The sequence below is a fragment of the Bactrocera latifrons genome, unplaced genomic scaffold (assembly GCF_001853355.1).
Source record: "Bactrocera latifrons isolate USDA-ARS-PBARC rearing strain unplaced genomic scaffold, ASM185335v1 scaffold_1405, whole genome shotgun sequence".
Lineage (NCBI taxonomy): Eukaryota > Metazoa > Arthropoda > Insecta > Diptera > Tephritidae > Bactrocera > Bactrocera latifrons.
In genome coordinates, this window is record NW_017534859.1 from 20,324 (window position 1) to 27,699 (window position 7,376).

Genomic DNA, 7,376 nt, shown 5'->3' on the forward strand with positions numbered 1-7,376 from the left:
GCTCCCTTTTCGTAGACCAGGTCACATATATTATTACACTGACCTACACTAATTTTGGCGAATAAGATTTTATACCTTCTTTTGGATGTATTTTGTGAGTTGATACGAAAAAACAAGTCACATTTTCCATAATAGCCATATCAGAAAGAAGAAAAATTATCTATATATTGTAGATTACTTAGTGTATGCCAGGGCGTATGAGTGACGCGCGATGCGGTGGCTGGCAAGTGCTTGCAAACAGATATTATATTAAACGGGGAAATTAAAATGAGAATTGTAGGTAAACTAGAGTGCCAGCCGACATCTAGTAGCGGGAATGTGGTTCATAAAACCTACTATACCGACTACTGATGCGCACAGAACTGCACCCAACCAAAATTTTTTTTTTTTTGCAGGCCAGTGTTATATATTACTTCCACTACTTGAATGCGCGGCGTGTATACCATGGTAAAGATTTCCTTTTCCCGTCATAGTCAGATTTTTTTTAAATTTTAGATGGCAAATAGTAGTATTAGACCGTATGCGCTTGTGACTGTTTTGAACGTAGAAGAATTAAAGATTTAATTTACCGCGCTGATTCTTCGAATCGGATTCAGCTGTTTTATTTATAAGAAATATAAAAGAGTTAAATTTACTGAGGAGACTCCCGGAATACGGTTAGGCTTTAATTATTCTAACTTTAATAATTTATTATGTGTTAACCTGTATAATATACAAAAATTATTAACAACATGTTCATTCGTAAATTATAGCACCATATTTTGTTTTTGTATGGTGTACGTTGCTTTCATTACGAGTATTGCATAGAGTCGCATGCAAAACATCACATAAGTATGTACCAACCGGGTTTTTCAATAGGGATGGTTTGATTTCTAAGAGTCGTTTGGGTAATTTTGTCATGATCTGTAATTCTTCTTCATTGCATTCAGTAAGGTTTACAACTTTATCATGGAACAATACACCAAAGTATAATGTTTACAAACTATTTAATTTTATTATCAATCGAGCCATTTTATGGTCGTAACAACTGTCCACCTATGCATGCTATTTGTCGAATTGTTGAAAGGTTCGAGCGTACACTTTTTTTACATAATGTTTAAGTGCCAATAAGATAAAGAACCGCTTGCAGTCATGAAAATTTTGCTGCCGTACAGGCAAGTGTTGCTGAACACCGTAATTTGAGTGTCTCAAACCCCAACCTGGCGAATCTTGAGAAAGGATTTGTGATTGCGCCCGTGTAAAATTATTCTAACTCAAGAACTGAAGCCATCGGACGTAAATGTCGTGAATTTGCTGATTTTGATTTGGAACAAATTTAGAACTATAACAATTTTTTTAAGAAATCATCTTCTCCGATGATACTCACTTTCATCTGAGTGGTGCGGAAAATAAACAAAACTGTCCATTCTGGTGAGAAGAAAATCCAGAAATTATTCCTGAACAACCATTATATTCACCTAAACTGACACTGTGATGCGATTTTTGATCTGGCGGAATCATCGGTCCTTACTTCTTTCGAAATGGAACTGGTAACACCCTTACTTTCATACATGCACATAGAAAGCATGCATAATGCCGCAATTGGGAATAGTTGATCCTAACAGCATCAAGCAAAAAGTGATAACCATAAATAAATTAAAGAAAAAAGCATCCGGTAATGATTTTTAACGAAGAAAATGGTAAAAGATGATTTAATAAAAACACAGTTATGTTCTTAAATGATGATGCTATGAGCAAACAATAGTAAGACTTTTTCATAATTTTAACATTCTTAATTTATTTTTCAAAATCTATCTTGTCCTCCTCAATGCCAATCTTGCCCAATACCCTTGTGCCAACGTTTTTCCAATCTTCGAAACAGTTATTAAAATCTATGTCCTCCCCCTCAAAGTAAGCCCTCTGGCCCCAATGCACTTCTGCCAACGTTTTTTCCTATCCAACTTCCGGAATAACTTTCAATACGCAAGTTAATTTTTACATGAAGTTAAAATGATTTGAAAGAATATATTTCTGAGCTGCACCGCAATGTGTACTCTTTATTAATACTTTTAAGACTAACTTATTACATGATTCTTACTTCTATTTGCACTAACTAGTATGTTTAATTATTAGGTTTGTTTACATACATACATATATATTGTTTGCTTAAATCGATTTCCTTTGTTTTAAGATAGGGTTGTTGTGGAATTATTGGCTGTGTTATTCCTCCATTTTACAATTGCTTTTTTTTTGACAAAATCGGTTCACGTCAATTGGAAATGATGGAGGTTGTCGTTGTTGATACTGATCCCGCAGATTTCTTTGTTGTTATTTTTTTACTATTTCCCATCCCTTAATTTGGTATAAGGTGCTGGTGTCTTCTCTTAATGGGAGTATGGTATTTTTGTTTTATCTTTTCCAGGTTTCAACGTTGTCCGCTGTTCCAGGGTCCATTTTTCAGGACCTTTAGATTTGTTTACATACAAATACCTGTGCCCAAAAAATAAGGTGACATCAAAAGCCAAAAACTCAACCCATATCGTTCCGCAACCACCGTATTCACCTAATCTGGCGTATGGCTGTTCACCAAGCTTAAAAGAGCGGGGACACCGTTTTTATACGATAGAGGAGATTCAAGCCGCAGCGAAGACGGAACTGAAGGCCATCCCGGAAAGTAACTACAACCAGTGTTTCGAAGATTGGAAAATCCGTTGGCATAATGTACTACATCTAGTGGGGACTACTTTGAAGAGGATGAAATTGATTTGGAAGAATAAATAAAGAATTTTCAAAATAAATACAATGTCACCTTATTTTTTGGGCACAGTTATATTGTTTGCTTAAATTAATTTCTTTTGTTCTAAGATAAGGTTGTTATGCTATTGAAATTAAACTTTTTTTTATGCATTTTCTTCAAGGTTTTTTTGATACATTGTGTTTATGTCATAAAGAATACGTTCTTTAATTCGCGTAGCGATTCACGTTTAATGTCTTCAATTGATTCAATGCACTATGCGACGGCGCATTATCGGAGTGCAAAAACTAAGAGTTGCCGGCTCATAATTCCGGCCTCTTTTTACGAAAAACTTCGCGCTAACGATGGCTTCGGCCACCTTTGGGTCCTAAAGATAGATACAAGACTCATCGTTATAATACGTTTCATGAAATTTTGGTAGTCGGAAAGCATTGTTTCACAGACGTTAATGCGACACTGTTCTTCGAAAAAATTGGGATTTTTGGAACCAATCATGCTTACATTTTTCTTAGGCCCAAATGATCTCTCAACGTGGTTTTTAGTAATCCTTCCGATATTCCAAGACCAGAAAACCTACTGACACACATATTCACCATGCGCCAAATCTTAGAAAAGCCTCGTGAAAAGATGATCTGCAAACCACTTCTCGATTTCAAATCAATTGAAGAAAACTATCACCTAATAAGAGCATAAGAACATTACTGGCAGGAAGTTCTTGAATTAGTGGGATTACGTATAGTATGTACATAAATTTATATGTATGTATATTTCTCAGGCTCAACTTATTGATGGGGTGTTCTACGTCATGCGTATTCTTTAGCAAATAAATCACTCCCACTCACACTAGATGGGAGAGTTGATGCTTTGTGTCCGTCACGATATCAACTATGTGATGTGCATAATGCGCTTATGGATATTTATGAAGACGAAACATTAGTAGGATCATCTTGAAATCAAACTCGTTTTAAAGCCCAAGCAATTGCAAATAAAACTAATGTTTTTTCGTATAATATTTTATCTGACATAATTTTGACGTAAACGTGCTGCAATAAAAACAAATAGTCCCTGATGTCGGCTATACATATCCCGCAAAAAAGTATATCTTCAAATTGTTGAATAATATAGGTTTTGAAAAACTGTTCATAGATGCTAGAGAATTGTCAGATGAAATAAACATGCCATCAACATTCGAATCAGAAAAGCAACAGTTTGCTTTAGAAAACAGAAAATATCGTTCAATAATAATGATAATAATACCGAACGATTACCCTCCTCTCGCAAGAGGCGCAATCCGCAAACGAACGGAATTAGCCGAGTCATAAAAGGCAAGAGAGTTTTAAGCGTTGCGATTTTTAGCTTCTCAGCTACAGAAACAAAAATTTCATCAGACAAAATGATGAATTAGGCTAAAGTAAGTTTATTATTTTTAAATGTGACTTGTTAAGAATAGATAAAATATTTTTTTAGTAGAAAAAAATGTGAATCTCTTAGATCAAATGTGCTGGAAGGAGAATTGAAATCGTAACATATACGGCGGTACGTATTTTAAAAGAAAAGGTATAAACTGTCTGGTTGCGCAATCGTTCCCATTCAGACTCTAACTTATCCGAATGGACTTGATAATTAGGGCTCCATATCACAGAAGCAACCTCCAGTAAAGGTCTCACCAAAGATGTGTGAAGAATTTTTGTAGTATGCGGATCTCTAAATCTTTAGACCTCTAGATCTTTAGATCAACGTTTAACAAAACTAAGAGCGCCTTTAGGGAAGGGACATTAATTAAATCAGAAATTATCGTTAAATACAACTTTTTGAGTTTTATTACTAAGATAAGAAGTAAGCCATTTTAGAAATATCCGTTGAAAACCAAGAAGAATCATTATAGAAGAATTATAAAAGAATTGCGTGGTTTACTTTACCAAAATCTTTAAAAAAAAAAAATCTGTGTATATATCATCAGTATAGTTATTCTCCCTAAAGTCACATGTATCAATGTGTAACAAATTCTAGCAAATTAGTAAAGAAATCCAGAAAGTTATTTCATATGTAATAATTGCTTCAAAAAGTTTAGATATGGCTGACAACTTTGCTATTATACTATAGTTTTTAATGGATGACCAAAATTCAATCTTATGTAAAGAAATTATAAATGACTTTTTCCACATTGGTGGATTAAGAGTTGCATTAAACAGTGTTTTTAAGCGTTGGTATATATAATGTATTTGATGCATTTTTTAAGGAAGCATGAGGGAATCATATCTGGACCATAATTAAATGATTGTTTTAACATATTTAACACGTCTATTTCGGAAATGGTAGATGCATCAATTACAGAAATTGGATATAATATGAAGGTTCGACGTCAAAGCGTTCTCGGCTCTCTTTGAATAATTGTACCAATCAAAAATACTTTTTTTTCTTTATTTAAGAGAAGCAAACGCTTCTTTGAACTTCGGTTACAGGCAATACCATTTATACGATGTGAACAAATCCAGGCCTAGTTGACTATAATATAGCTTGCAAATGAACGTCTTTTTGTGGTTTCTGTGCAACCCTTGGAAAGACCATTAATACACAGCTGATCGGTGAAGAAAAACATTTTTATGTAAGCAAAATTTTCGCACAAATTGGAGAATATGGCGAAAAAAAGGTTGAAAGAATAATTAACTGACGCATTATTTGATGAAGCGGCTGAAGAAATTATGGACATTGAAGGTAAGAAATATTTTTATGCGGCACATAGCAAAAATTTCAAATGCCTTGATTTTCAATTTACAAAATTTACAAAAATTTCTCCATTTCTTCTCTTTGTTTACAATGTTTTATTTTTGACAGCAGCTGATAATTTGCAATTTAGTGTTGCAAATAATACAATGGCGTTTTTCACCAGATTCTGAATTGTGTATAAACATAAATGCGTTTATATGCAATACGTATGCACTCAAAAACCAAATACAAACATATTGATTACAAATGCCCATACGCACTTGAAAACGACCCAAGCCATGTAACATAAACAACATGATAACATACTTACACTTATTAAATTGTATAATTAAAAACAAACCCCATATAGTGTGCAGTACATATCAATATACATATCTAATTAGATGCGTAAGATTTCTGAAATAATAAAGCTTCAAAAAGCAAAATAAAAATTAGAATGAAATAATTCTCCCTCGATGCGAGTCTTTCACTGTCCCCCAAAAGCGGTAAGGTATTGAATAAAACTTGAGGTAATAACATTTGGTCCTTCGAGCCGGATTTAGTCCTCGGTCAAAATTTAAGAGGCCTGTAATAATAAAACAGGCAATATACAAAAGAGTTCTAATCAAAATACAAGCATATGAAACAAATAATAATCGTAAGACGGGTGTATATTCCCGCATATTAAACTGAACACATAAGCCGCTTTAGCAAGAAACTAAACGCAGTGATCTAACTCATATCCAAAGAAATATTCAAAGACTGTGAATCGAGCCTCAGAAAGGTCAACGAGGCGACCAAATCAATATAGTTTAGTTTCTTTGGAGAATACCCAGCAGTTACACGAATACGAAAAGTGTTGCGGAAAAATCATAGATATAAACAGGAACAAAATCCTTGGAGACCAGGCGGTTCTATCCGAAAAGATGTTGTACTCGTCCAACTCTATTTCAGCAGAGCTATTGGTAAAAATCTCCATATTCAAGAGTAAAATTTAAATCCTCAGAAAAGTAATGGAAGATTCGTTCAGCAAAATAATTACATTAAAAAGTGATGACATCAATCTTTTGAAATTTGGTTTTATTCAAATGCACAATTTTCACACAACGTACAAAAATTATTTTTGAAGTTGAAAAATTATACTTTGAAATAACGGCAAGGTACTTCGAGAATTTTAAACATTGTAAAGTGAGATTACAAGAGGGACAGCCCGAAAATACTTATAGTTCTTTGCAGCGTGATGTTTTTTTAAAAGACTTTATCATAGAAGAAGAATAGGAAAATGTTTACCGCTTTAACTCGGATTTAAAAAAATTTTGAAAAGTTCCAGTATTTTATCTCTGTTCTATATAGTATATCTATCTTCTGAAACTGAGAAAGAAACAACAGAAGTAATAGAGTAAAACAGAAAAATATATGAAGTTGAAGAAAAATCCATTGAAGAATTTCATGAAATAATTGAGAAAAAACCAACTAAATTACTACCTCGTATTTATTCCTCCCAGCCGACGTTTTGCAGAAATGTAGGAAAATGAAGTCCAAGTTAAAGCATTTGAAGAGGAAGACGAAGCTTAAGTAATCATTCACATTTTAGAAGATGATGCTGAGGCCTAGAAAAAGAAAGAGGAAGTTAAAGCAAGCACCTCCGCCAGCTACATTTTTGAATAATGATTTTAAACGAGCGATTGCATCAAATACGGAGAGAGAAGACTTCAAGTGGCGTTTTATTCCAAGGGATAGTCCTCACATCGGAGGAATTAGGAAGATTGGTTATGAAGAAGACAGTGAAGACTAGAATATTAAGATGCCAATAAAAGCATAACATCAAAGGCACACCGTCGTCCGATGAGAAAGAGGTTAAGTCAACAGGATACGTTTGTAACGAATTTAAAGAAATAGTTGCGAGCAAACTATCACTGATACAACAAGGAAGGCG

The 7,376-nt window shown here is 33.9% G+C and overlaps 1 long non-coding RNA gene across 1 annotated transcript; it reads right to left on the reverse strand.

Annotated features, from left to right (window-relative positions):
* Positions 1-5,805: 5,805 nt before the first annotated feature.
* LOC108965509 lies at positions 5,806-7,034 on the reverse strand. The gene is made up of 2 exons (XR_001993110.1): positions 6,926-7,034; positions 5,806-6,026 (listed from the first exon to the last, which is right to left on the reverse strand). It is a non-coding gene; the product is annotated as an uncharacterized LOC108965509 (long non-coding RNA).
* Positions 7,035-7,376: the final 342 nt, after the last annotated feature.